We start from the raw sequence: 14221 nt of genomic DNA, 5'->3' as shown, positions 1-14221 counted from the left end.
GTGTCAAAGTCCTTGGACGCACCTCGGGCGCTATCCGCACCCCTCCCTGCCCCCCCCCCCCCCCCCCCCCCCCCGTTGGTGTTTTTGGCGGTTAGCGCTAATGCCTGGTGTCAGCCCTCCGTTCAAGCTGTTGTTTCCCCTCCACCATTTTAATACTGTCGCCGCGTATCACCGTCAACCTCCGCTCGCCGTTCACCACATCGATTAGCCGATTAGCACCAATTGGACGCCGGCCCTCTGTCGGGGAGGGGGATGAGACACAGCTGCTGTAGCCCCCTCGCCTCACACCCCTGGCTTGATCGAAATGAGCAAGGTTTAATCACCTGGAAACCAAATCACCTGCGGCCACCAAACTGTCCCACCTCCAACCCCCTCCCTTCTGCATCACCTTCCCCCAGACCCTCCTGGTTTGGCTCAAAACATGGTGGGAGGCACTGGTATCCATGTTAGCTGGTAGTGCTGGTGATATACACTGGAGGGAGTTAGTGGTGGGGACGTAAGTGTGGTAGAGGTAGTAGTGGTGATTTAAACTGGTAGGCTGTAGTGGTGATGATTTAAGTGTGGTGGGAGGTACTGGTGTTGGTATAAGTGTGGTAGAGGTGGCGGTGGTGGTGGTGGTGGTTGTGATATAAGTGTGGTAGAGGTGGTGGTGGTGGTGGTGGTGTTGATATAAGTGCGGTAGAGGTAGTGGTGGTGGTGATATAAGTGTGTTGGGAGGTAGTGGTAGTGGTGATAAAAGTCTAGTGGGTGGTGGTGGTGGTGATATAAGTGTGGTGTGTGGAGGTGGTGGTGATTTAAGTGTGGTGGGTGGAGGTGGTGGTATGTAGTGGTGGTGATATAAGTGTGGTGGGTGGGGGCGGGGCAGTCAGAGGGTGGATGTACCAGCTGGCCCCCTGACGGAGGCCCACGTCAGAGGGATGCCTCTCGGCTGCCCACTTAGCAGAGGCCTTCAGTCAGCCAGGGGCTGGCACCCCCCGCTGGCCTCATTAAGCCTGCAGGAGGGGGTGGAGGGCGGGGGGGGGGGGGGTCTCAGAGCTCACCTAGATCACCTGCTTTACTGGGAACATCAAGGTCTCGCTTTTGACCTCCTCCGCTGCAGGCACCTTACCAACTCACAAACCGTGTGTGTGTGTGTGTGTGTGTGTGTGTGTGTGTGTGTGTGTGTGTGTGTGTGTGTGTGTGTGTGTGTGTGTGTGTGTGTGTGTGTGTGTGTGTGTGTGTGTGTGTGTGTGTGTGTGTGGAGGGGGTGGCTGATGAAATACCTCTGGGCCTGGTCCTTCAGCGAACACACTTCAGACACAACTAAATAAATAAGAAAGGGGAAATGAATTTCCCCTTTTACCCGAGACCCTCCTCTTCCCTCTCCTCCTACCCTCCTCTTCCCTCTCCTCCTACCCTCCTCTTCCCTCTCCTCCTACCCTCCTCTTCCCTCTCCTCCTACCCTCCTCTTCCCTCTCCTCCTACCCTCCTCTTCCCTCTCCTCCTTCCCTCCTCTTCCCTCTCCTCCTACCCTCCTCTTCCCTCTCCTCCTACCCTCCTCTTCCCTCTCCTCCTACCCTCCTCTTCCCTCTCCTCCTACCCTCCTCTTCCCTCTCCTCCTACCCTCCTCTTCCCTCTCCTCCTACCCTCCTCTTCCCTCTCCTCCTACCCTCCTCTTCCCTCTCCTCCTACCCTCCTCTTCCCTCTCCTCCTACCCTCCTCTTCCCTCTCCTCCTACCCTCCTCTTCCCTCTCCTCCTACCCTCCTCTTCCCTCTCCTCCTACCCTCCTCTTCCCTCTCCTCCTTCCCTCTCCTCCGAGCTGCCTCTCTCCTCTCTCCCCTCCTCTCCCCTCTCCTCCTCTTTCTCCCCTCACTTCCCCCTCCTCTCCCCTCCTATCTCCTCTCCCCCTCTTGCTTTTCTCTCCTCCCTTGCTCACTCTCCCCTCATGTATCCTCTCTCTCCTCTCTGGGGGGCATGCAGGGTTGGAGGAGGGGGTGGGGGGGGGGGGGGGGGTGAGCTGAAATCCCATCTCGTCCTCGCTGTCACGGCGATGGGCGGCGGGGATTGTGTTTGTGTGGAGGCATACATTAGGGCCCCGGCATCCAGGGCCCCTGGCACCCGGAGCCGTGGCAACAGGGGAGCACCAGCTGTATCCCTCCATCTGCTGGGGAGCTGGAGAGCATTTAGACACCCAGCCACACCACCCAACCGCCCCTCAACCCTCCACTCAGAGACCAGGACAGACATGCCAGGCTACACGCGTACGTGTGTGTGTGTGTGTGTGTGTGTGTGTGTGGTACTTTCGAGTGCTGTGTTTTTTCGTCATTAAGTTCAATGTCTATATATTTGGGTGAATTTGTGTGTAGGTATGGGGAGGTGAGTCTGTTTGTGTTGGGTGGTGGGGGTTGAATGTCTATGTGTGTTTGTGTGATGTGTGTGTGAGGGTGCGTGCCTGAGCATACATTGTTTTCGATGTTGGTAAATTACTATTTCCCTCTGCCCCTCACTAGCTGACTCTCTGTCTCTCTCCTCTCAAAACCCTGTCCCGCTGTATCCCTCAGGTGTATCGAGCATCCTCCCTTGACTCGATCCTCTCTATGCTTCTCTCTCTCTTTCACTCTACTTCTCCCTCTCACTCTCATATCTCTTGCTCTCTCCATCTCTCGTTTTGCTTCTTTTTTCTTTCTTAAGTGCTGTTGTGGGGCTCTTTCCCTACTCCACTCCCTCTCTCTTTCATTTCCTACTATCTGTTTCACTACTATCAGCCACTATATCTCCCCCCCAACTCTCCGTCTCATCTTTTATCATGTTCTTCTTACCCAAGTGATGATATTGAGACTTTCCCCTCTTCCCTACCTCTCTGTCTTCCAATATCCCTATACTTCTCTCTCTCTCTCTCTCTCTCTCTCTCTCTCTCTCTCTCTCTCTCTCTCTCTCTCTCTCTCTCTCTCTCTCTCTCTCTCTCTCTCTCTCTCTCTCTCTCTCTCTCTCTATTATATATATATATGGATGGTGACTCAGTCCTCACGTCTCAGTTCGTTAGCGCACATGGCTAACACACTCTGAGCCGGCATGTTTTAATGAACGTGGCCCAGGGCTCCCTGCTGTGTTCCTGAGCTATGCTACACGTTAGCGGTCCATGTGATAGCCGCGGTCTGTTTGTCATGAGATTATGCAGTGCCCGTTGCAGCCCAAGTAGAGTCCTCGCTAACTGGAGAATAACGACCACGGGAAAAACGTGTACCAACACTCCCGACGCGTGACACACCACTCCGGGCGACCTGCGGCGGGCGCTAATTCAAACCGTAGTCTGACACAATGGGCCCCACCTCTTGAAATCAAAGCAATGCCAAACTGTTTTGACGATGGGTTAGGGTTAGGGTTGGGTTGAGCACCGACGGTGACGTTTTTTGGTTATGGTAAAAAATTGTGACTTTAGTTCATGCTGTAACACGTTGTCTAATTGAAAACGCATGTGAAGTTGATACAATAACAAGAGCTTGCGCTCCTACAAGTGTCTCATTTTATTTGGATTCACTGTGGTTTGCTTTTGTCAAACACCAAACAACTCCTGACTGGTCCAATGACAAACACTACAGTTGACTTTGAAAACAAGACTAATCTGAAGGATATCCATTAGCATTTGAGCTTTCGGAAGAAAACATAATTGACAAATTGTTGGCAAATATCAACAGGAAACACATTTCTGCAGTCGGTCCTTTACTGTTGACTGAAGTGTTTGTTTGGATGCCAGCCTTCCCATTGCCAAGCATACAAAAATAAATATTACATTTTATTCTTATTTGACAGGAGGCGGACAAAGAATCCTCCATCACTCACATATTGTCACATATAACATGTCCTACTCTAGTCTCCAAAAATATCCAAATGAAGTTAAACCAACAAGGCTAGGCTTGGGCATGACTCACAATTGGGACACGCTTTGAATGTTTGGTTGATTAGTACCGGCTACTTGTTTGATCGCCTATCTTGTAGCTTCATTGCCGGTAGCGGTATCATGTAACTTGTAGCGTCATCACCTCGCTTGGAGCATGATTGCCTAGCTTCTTGTGCCATCACATAGCTTGTAGCATGATAGCCTAGATTCTTGCACCATCACCTAGCTCATAGCATTATCACCTCGCCTTATTTAATGGGTTTCCGGCAACACGTCTCGAACGCATCATTGACAGTCGTTGAAGGTGCGGCCCCTCTCTCCATAATTTATTCTTGAATAATTTTGTCAATTTGTCACTCTCTCTCGCCCTCCCGATTGGCCGCAGCTCCTGAGAGGCCCCTCCCCCGCGGCCCGGCGGCACCATGAGCTGGTACTTCCTGACGAGTCTGCTCGACGAGATCTCCAACCACTCGACGTTCGTGGGCAAGACCTGGCTCACTCTGCTCATCGTGTTCCGCATCCTGCTGACGGCGTTGGGCGGCGAGTCCATCTACGAAGACGAGCAGAGCAGCTTCGTCTGCAACACGCTGCAGCCCGGCTGCGAGAACGTCTGCTACGACGCCTTCGCGCCCCTCTCGCACATTCGCTTCTGGGTGTTCCAGGTGATCGTGATCACCACGCCCACCGTCCTCTACCTGGGCTTCGCCATGCACAAGATCGCCCGCATGGACGACTCGGAGTACCGGCCGTGTCCGCGGCAACGCCTGCCGTCGGTGAGCCGTGGCGCCGGCCGCGACCACCAGGAGGCGGAGGCCAACTGCGAGGAGGACCACGTGATCCCGGAGGAGAACGAGCCGGAGAAGGACGCCGGGGACAAGGCGCCGGAGAAGCTGCGCCGCAAGCACGACGGGCGCCGGCGCATCAAGCGCGACGGGCTCATGAAGGCGTACGTCTTCCAGCTGACGGCGCGCGCCACCTTCGAGGGGGCCTTCCTGTACGGCCAATACCTCCTGTACGGCCTGGAGGTGGCGCCGTCGTACGTGTGCACGCGCCCGCCCTGCCCGCGCACGGTGGTCTGCTTCGTGTCGCGGCCCACCGAGAAGACCATCTTCCTGCGGGTCATGTACGGCGTCAGCGCCCTGTGCCTGCTCTTCACGGCGCTGGAGATCCTGCACCTGGGCGTCAGCGGCGTGCGGGACTGCCTTTGCGGCCGCCGGCCCTCGGCCCGCCCCCCGGCTACCACTCAATGCTGAGGAAGGACCCCCTGGGCGAGATCGTGTTCCGGGACAGCCTGGCGGACTCGGGCCGCGAGTCGTTGGGCGACGAGGCGTTTTCCCGGGAGCTGGAGCGACTGCGGCGGGATCTGAAGCCGGCCCAGCAGTGCCCGGACCGGGCCCACCGCCGCGGAGCAGCTGCCCCGAGGCCGACGGCACGGCGGCGGAGCAGAACCGCCTCGACTCCGCCCAGAAGAAGGAGGGCAGCGCCTACGAGAAAGCGGAGCCAACCGTAGGATTTATTTTGTATTTATAGGATGCTGCTTTTTCTTGTTGGTTATTGGTCTCGTTGGTTGTTTCTTAGGTCATGAGTTAAGAAGACTAATGACGCCTTGACTCATGACTAGTAGGGCTGTAACGATACGCGTATCGAAACCGAAATCGCGACACTCAAAGCCACGAACCTGTCTCGCGGTGTGAGAAGGCAGAAGCGTGATACGCCCTTTCTAACTCTCCGGTCATAGCTGCGTGCCTGCCTGCTTGCAGCGAGTAATTAATATTATTTGTAATGTTTTTTTTTATAAAAAGATATTTATCAGTCACAGCACTCGCAGCAGCCTTTCCGGGTAAATCGAGTAATTGAATGCCAACCGTAAATCTTGCATATCAAGTAGGCTAGCAAACACCGTTGCCATTCAATTCAGTGTCCGCTTACTTTCTGCTTAATGTGTGTGCGGATTCGTTTTTTTAAGTACCGGTTCGAGAAGCGTTTTAGCACCGGAACCGTTTGAAAAGTATAATAACCCAATAAAACCCAAACGATACCCAACCCTACTCATGACCTCCTGAGTCAAGTTACTGTAAAAGCACTCACACATAGTAGATCGGCATTGAAAAAGGATAAAAAGAGAACTTGCTACTTTCTTCTCACAGCAGCCGGTGCTCTGAAGCACATGTCATTGTGCTGCTCTCATACTTGTATGATTGTGCAGGCCACTCATACATCTTTAAATCTCGTCAGGACCCTTTTCACTGTTCAGCTCACGTGCCGTGCACTAGGAATAAGAACTGTAAACGCCCAAATCGAAATAACCCGTTTAATTTTTTTCCAATTCCTCGTGTATCACTCGACTGCCCTCATGGCTACCTCATCCATGCTTTGTTCTGTTCTTTCTTTACGGCGCAACACGGCCATGTACACACTGAAATAAATAATAATTTCTGCAAATAAATATTACTGCCTAGAATGGATTGCTCCACGATTTGCCTTTTCTAATGCTTATATCATGGTTCTCCCACTCTCTCTTTTCCAGGTCTGCGGGCTTAGATCTCCCATCTCCTGCTGAGCCTGTTGTTCCAGGATACGCACCGGGGAATACGATGGAAACACAAGGTAAAACTGTCTGGAGAAGTTGTGCTTAGAAATTGGGACACACTCGCAAGGCGACATGGAAACTCTCGTGCTGTCCCACGACCCACCAAATCCCCCCCCCCCCGTATCCACGGGCGTCCCCGGGTAGTCGGAGAAGACCCCACCCCACCCAGCGACGCTCCCCAACGCACAGACACGGCACCTGGACCCTCCGACGCCCAAGGGAGGACTCGGGGCGCACCATCAACGTCTCAGGCTTGCCTTATGCCCACACTGGCGTTTACACCTCAAATCTTTCCTTTTTTTCCTTCTAAAAATGAAACCAGTTTGACTGAAAGGCGTCGATAATGGGGCCCCCAGGTGAGGTGGAGTTTGTGAAATATTAAAACTGGAAGTCTTGTTGACGTGATACCAGCTTCAACCGGTACTGGAAGTTCTTAGTTTCTCCTTTTCTTTTTGAGACCTTAACAAAAGAGACATCCATGCAAAGCTTTCCTTTTTTGTTGTTGTTTCTCTAGTGCTTTGTAGTTTGGCCTATATGTATTTGCTAGTAGTGACTGATGAAAGACCTACTTTTATTTTACTTTTATTTTACTCACATCAACAAGTAGGACTCTGTGTCAGAAGCGTGTAATGTGGAGAACAATCTATCTTTTCTTCCTCATAGACTCTCTCTCTCCCCCCCCCCCCCCCCCCCCCCCCCCCCCCCCTCTCTCGCTCTCTAAACACACGTCTCACAAGTTCTTCCAAACGGCAGTCAGCAGATTAGACATTCCCCCTGTTTGTGTCTGTTTGTGTGTGTGTGTGTGTCAGAGAGACGATGGATAAACTCACTAGTGTGTAGAGAGAGTGGATTACAGTCATCGCTGACCAGGGTACTGTTGAAGGGGAGTATGAGATTAAATATCAGGTTCCAACACTGCTTTGTCTTTTGAGTCATCCGCTGGTGGGCTGGGGAGTCGATCGGCACTCAACTGAGTTAGAAACCACCATGAGCATTTACACCCATACCGGCTACATAGGATTGAAATGTGCTAATAATATGTCTAAATAATAGTCTGCTGACACCGCCCCCTCTTATCGATGCCGTAAGTTTGCGAGGTCAGATGCCCTCTCTGTGATGACAGCTCTCCGTGGCTACGGAGGATTTCATTTCTCCACAGCCGTCGAAGTCCTCATGTGCGATATGAACGACATTTATCCAGAGTGGGCCAAAAAAATTCAAGTTCAAATTGTATTTTATATCTCTAGCGCATGCCGCCACTGGAACCAACTGTGGCACTGAACCATGACATGCTTACAGAATGCTGTGCTTGCTCATGCCACTCTCATTGATGTGCATTATTGTGTATTTCCCCTCAAAACGTCGCTACCTTTGTTGTGCAAACATGGCCGTTTTCTGTCTGATTGCATTCAAACGAACAAGAGCAGTGTACCATTTGCATTTCTTCAAAGAGACTCCGGGAAACATTTCAAAGCCTTTGAACTTTGACAGCTGACACAGAAGAATGGAGGAAGGAACGGCGGAACATTTATGAGTATGCATGAGATGCACACGCGCTGGCAACGCCGAGAATTACAATAATGCAACCCGTCTGCGTATGAGCGGAGCCATGAAGACGAACCAGCGGGCTAATCTTATGAAGGAAGGAAAGAAAGATGACAAAAAAAACGTCAAAGTCTTTGTGGTGGGCTGTGATGGGCTGTATTCACCTGCACCTTAAAGAGGAGGAGCGCTGCCCATCATCCAAACAGTACTTTGCTTCCAAGAAGCAGAATATCTCTCTCTCTCGCTTGCTTTCTCACTCACTCATTTGCTCTCTCTCAATCACTCACTCACTCACTTTCACACTTACTCATTCAATTTATATTTCTCTCTCTCTCTCTCTCTCTCTCTCTCTCTCTCTCGCTCTCTCTCTCTCTCTCGCTCTCTCTCTCTCTCTCTCTCTTTCTCACTCACTCATTTTCTTTCTATTTCTCACTCTCTCTCTCTTACTCACTCACTCACTCACTCACGCACGCACGCACTCACTCACTCGCTCGCTCACTCACTCGCTCACTCACTTTCTATTTCTATTTCTCTCTCTCTCTCTCTCGCCCCCTTCCCTGTATCTCTCTCTCTCTCTCGTGCGTGCTCTGAACAGGGCGAACATGACACTGACTGAAATTGGAACCGACTTGGAGCTGGCTCTGAAGTGGGCGCTGATATGTAAACACGTCACGTGCACCCGGGGTCCTACTCGTTATTTTCTGTTCGGCGGCGTGTTTGTTCGAACAGCGAAACAGAACCCATGCTGCACGATCGCCGCCCGCCCCCTATCTCACCACACGTGTGTACCCACTGGAACGGCATGTTATCACGCACACGCATTTCACACGCATCTCCACTTCCTCCCCGGTCTCCGCCGCAGACAAAGCCAAAGCCGACCGCCACGTTCTCACATGCATCCCCCCGCGTCGCCCCCCCCCGGCCCAATCTTCCCTCCAAAAAAAATACCTCAAACATGCATTTGCATCCATTCGGTACATTATCACCACAGGAAGACGTGGTGGGGGAGCTGTTCAGGTGGAGGGCTGGGACTTGAACCCGTGTGGAGGTGGAAGCCACACGCGGGGCGCGTTGGCATGCGCAGAGCGCCGTCCTTCCGGCGGCGAGGTAAGCTGATGGAGGAGTGCAGTTGCATATCGAAGCTGACTGATCACTGATCACTCGCTGCGACCGGCCCCAGCCCTTATCCATCTCGGCCAGATTAGTGGGGATCCGGAGAGGCTCCTGTCGTAAACACTAATATATAAACAGAGATGGATATAGGGGGGGATTCAATCCGGGGGAATTGTGTTACCGTGTGCGGGGGATGTTGAATTCGTGGTGATGGAAATAGGCGATGCACGGGTTAAACCTGCTTTCGTCTGATTCGATTGTTTCAAACGTGATGTTCTTTTCAGCTTGAGCTGTCGGAACATTTCCGTCAGACCATGGGTGAACATATTCGACTTTTATTTTTTTTGTAGACCAAGATTTGGTTCCTTCTTGGCTTTAAATTCGTTCATATCAGGTCACGACGACCGTGGTGTAAGAGAATAAAATAATGATTACATATATTCATACTAACTGAACAGTGAACCCCCCCCGGCCCCCCTACCCACCAAAAGCCTGCAAACGAGTGCGAGCGCGGAGGTGGAAGCACATGGAGGTGTTTGATGCTGAGGACTCTTGTGTCCTCTTCCTCCTCCTCCTCTTCCTCCTGTAAAGTACCAATGTCGTAACGTGTAGGAAAACATCGCCGCTATGAGCGGTCGCCATGGTGAGGAAGGGACAAGCAACATCGTTTTGGAAAGCAAGGCCTAAGGAAATATCGTTGATAGTTCTTAGGGAAATGATGACGATGGTGATGAGGTGTGCCTGGAGCTGCCTTCGTTAGTCCATCCGGAGACGCTTGCAGTAATAAGCATTAACTAACAGTTAATAAACAGTTGGTCTAATGGTGCATTCAGAATGTACTAATGGTGTTAATTTCGTCATTAATCCATTTCTTAAACAGGGTGGGAGTTAACCCTCACTCTGGCCCACAACCCTAACCATAACCCCCATGCTAATCCTATACAATAACGCTTAACTTAAGGCCTCATGTTATTTAACGGTTAGAACCAGCAGGGTTTGGTGTCCGGGTCCACCTGGCCCAGCCTCTCCCTCCCACCAGCCCGGGCCCCATGATGAGGATGTTCGGTCTGGGACACGAGGCCGGGAGATCCCTCTGAGGCCTTCCTCTATGTGCTGAGAACACAGCTGATGCATGGATAGACAGGACCATTGATAGATTAGTTCATTGTATGGGCAGTTAAATAGAGTGACATTTTCAATAAGGACAGGTAGATACAATATCTATACACAATGGACGGATGGAGAGTTGGACAGAAAAGATGGATTGACGGCCCGGACCAATAGATATATACCATAGATAGTGAGGTGGATGCGATGTGGAGAGTATAGTCAATGGACTTCCACGACTAACACCACTGCATTAAAATGGCTGCCTTTATAATTCAATGAGTCTACGTTCGCCATGCAAATGGACGGAAGAATATTTCAGGTCACTGAATAGTTCTCATTAAAAGACGGATCTCTATGAAAATACCTTGCCCGCATTCAGGTGTGCGGCGAGGCCTCCTGTCGATTGTGTCTTTGAAAGGCTCTCCCGACTGCTAAACAGCCTCGGAATGGACAGGCATATTAAAAAGGTCACCGTTCTCACGAAACCCAGGACATTCAGTGGGTTTGTATGAAATACGAATACACTTACCCCATCGGCGCCCCGTCTCACAAAGTTCTCCACCGCTGTCGATAATTTGGTCGAGGAACCGAACCGCGTCAGAGCAGAAATATCAGGGCGCCTAATGAATCCTTTTGTACAAACGAGTGAGAATACCAGAAAAAGAAGACAAAGAAAGAGAGGAGTTTGAGCGTTATTGGTTGACTGGCGAGCAGTTAAGTGCCAGTTTTCAAACTTAAGTGTTCACCCCATACTGAACGTGTCATCACAGCGAACAAACACCATTACGTTTATTATTCCAGCGCCCAGCAGCCCCTGATGACCAATTAAGCACGGCCTGCCGAGACAGAACCATTGCTTGTCAAGCCGCCCTAAAGAGCCGGGCGAAAGATACCCCCCACAAGCACCCGCACTCTCTCCCCTCAAACCCATTAATGATTATCATTAGTTCCCCTTTTGTTCATTTCAATCCCGCAGACCCCCGCTAACGTATGCCACTGTGGAATGTATGATAAAGGACTGATTGTTTGGAGTAAAAAAGGCCCTGCATTGTGTGTTGTGTTGTTTACCAGCTAACATCGTCAATTACCCCTGCCCAGTGGAATTCACAAAAATGGTGGCATGGCATGGATGCACTGCATTGTTCTCTGTGTCAGAAAAAAGATGCTCATGTTCGAGCCCGACCAATAATGGATTTTACGGGTCAAGGCCGATACCGATATTGGGGAGCAAACGACAACCGATACCGATATATCGGCCGATTATCAAAATATAGATATATCTGCCTTTATTATATATATCTCAAAGATTCATAAAGAGGTAAACGGCAAACACGGCAAACACATAAGCCGACACCATCTATCTGTGATAGGCCAATATCTGCAGATAAAATTGGCCAACTGATATTGGTCGGACTCCAGTGCACACCTTGTTCTCTTCACCTGTGGTTTTGCCCTTTTCTGAACCAATTATATCCTATAGCCATGCCCTCCCGTCGTTGGTTCTATATGAGACCATTACGATACTCCAGATGGGCTTTGACGATTCACAGGCGGCCACTCATTCTAAGGGTTTCCTACGTGGCCACTCATTCCCGTGGCCATTCTCTCATTTAACCTAAGCAGTGCTCAGCGTCAGACCGAAACTTCCGCTAGGCGACTTTGTTCTCCCTCTCCCTGCTGGGTTTGGGATGCAAGATCCAGGAGCCTTCAAAAGGGATTGTTTCATCAAGAGCTCTGCAGGTTAGACCCCGACCTCACCACCCACAGCAGGGGACAGGGATGGGGGGCTCCGGAATGATAACTAAGGGGGTACCCGGAGCTCGGGAGCCGCTCTGTCTACCTCCCGCGAAATCATTCCATCATATCTTGAAACAGGCATTTGATCCCCAAAAAATAAATTATCATTAATCATCAATACTCACTTCTCCTTGGCAAACCTGCGCATGGACGAGGGGTAATGAACACAGAAAACTACCGTAGGCGTTCGAAACCCCTGCTGACAGTCAAATCAAAGGCAAAGGGAGGACAATCCTCCCCATCCACCTGGCTGTTTCCCACCAGGCCTTGGCCCAGCATCGGCAAGTTTTAGTTTCCTACAAGTCACTGCAGGGTGCATTTGTCCCCTTTTGATTAAACAGTGGCAATGGTACGTTTTGAGTTTAGTTTCACGTGGCAGACTTGATAGGGAGTTCATTCACCAAAATAGATGGTATTGCAGGGGTGCAATTCCATCTTGCTTTTCGGCATTCCAGGGTGAAAACTATAATTTTTTTGCCTTTAGTAACGTCTTCTCACGCCCCTGTCAATCATCTGGGTATGAACAATACCAGAATAACTTTGAGCAAGTTCTGATGCACTCCGATCAACGTGATCGACATAAACAGTCGGGTTTCACGGTCACCCATCACTTGATAATCACAAACCTGAAGAAGACCAAATCCAAAACAATGCTTCTGTCCCACGAGGCTCCTCAAAGGGCGAGGAGAAGGTGTTCTTTCCAAGGGGCGCACACATCGACCAGACCAAGACCTGCCTGTCTGTTCTTCTCACTCTTTCTTTTTCCAACCATTCTTCTTTTACATTCTGGAAAATAATTCCAACCGAAGCTCTCAGTCCTGAGACATGAAAGTCAGACACAAGCACAGAGATGTCAATCTTACCTTACCGCATCGATACCCTCTGGTTCCGCTGGAAAAGGAAGAAAAGAGGGGGGGGGGGGGGGGGACAAGGCACAGATGATGATGGAGCGGTTGTCAGGGCGCCTGTCTTGACGAAGACGGCGGCCGCTTTATAAATCACCACTGTCCCCAGGAGGAGGACCTGGGGTTTTTCCTCCTTCTTCCCTCCTCTGGTTGAGGCTCTCAACCTCGGAAGAGGAGGAGGAGGAGGGTGGGGGGGGGACAAAGCCATTTGTCAGGAGCACATCTGCATTCAAACCATATGGAGGTTGACACGTCGGAGACTGACAACTCCATCGGCCCGTTGCCAGGGAGATGGGCATGTGTGTGTGTGTGTGTTTGTTTGTTTGTTTGTGAGGCCGACGAGATACTACATTATTTTTTAAGCTGGTTTTGTGTTTTTATTAAAGCCAGATTCATCTTTCATTTACTTACCTACTTTCTACCTATAGTTATACATATGTATAATATATATACCAGAACAAGGTAGAGCAGATGCAGTATTTATATGTGTGTGTAATCCTTTTTTGTCTTTTAGTATCTTCTTACGCCCCTGTCAATCATATGGGTAAGAAAAATACCAGTGTGTGTGTGTGTATATATATATATATATATGTTACATAAGTGTACAACCTCAAACTGCATTGGTCCTATGTCCATCAGAACAGAGACGCTCTGCTGTGTAGCTTCTATATGATCTTAAACATGAAACCAGCTCATTCCTAGTCGGTCTCTTTCCCAGGCAGGGAGGTGGTGGGGGCGGCTGCAGCCTAATGAGTCAGAGTGTCCGTTGGCATCAGCGGCGGACTGCTGTTTCAACGTCCTCGCACGCCGACGGCGGGCACTCGTCAGCTTGGCGGCCCGGTAATTGACCCTCAGTGGCACTCACCGTTGGCACGAAGTGACACCTCTCTCGCCACGAAATGCGTTCGCTGACATATTCAGCCATCGGCCTGGTTTTACCGCGAACACGTAGCCACGTTGTTCCCCAAAACAAGTGCTTGTTCAGAAACATTCCCGCGTTAATGGCCGTGATGAGAGAAAAGTAGCACATTATCATGTCAGTTACTCTCAGGGAACAATGAACCACTACTTTGACTGTTATGGGGCCAGTTGTTGACAGGTTTGGATATTGAGTGTTTTGTGCCCATTTCAGTGTTTTCGACATTTCCCTTTTTTTCTGACTCGGCCTGTTGACGTGCCTTTACAAAATTATGTAGCCTGGAAAATAATCCCTTCAAGTAATGTCAGAAAATGTGTTGTTAAATAGTACTTAATAGGTAATTCAATATTGCTAGTACAATATA

At 50.4% G+C, this 14221-nt stretch overlaps 1 pseudogene; it reads left to right on the top strand.

Moving 5' to 3' along the window:
- The window catches only part of LOC130377389 (gap junction gamma-1 protein-like), an 89055-nt pseudogene extending 82539 nt beyond the window's left edge, over positions 1–6516 (top strand).
- Positions 6517–14221: the final 7705 nt, after the last annotated feature.

Source organism: Gadus chalcogrammus, chromosome 23, assembly GCF_026213295.1.
Source record: "Gadus chalcogrammus isolate NIFS_2021 chromosome 23, NIFS_Gcha_1.0, whole genome shotgun sequence".
NCBI lineage: Eukaryota > Metazoa > Chordata > Actinopteri > Gadiformes > Gadidae > Gadus > Gadus chalcogrammus.
The sequence above is the reverse complement of the archived record's forward strand: the minus strand, read 5'-3'. Positions and strand labels throughout refer to the sequence as shown.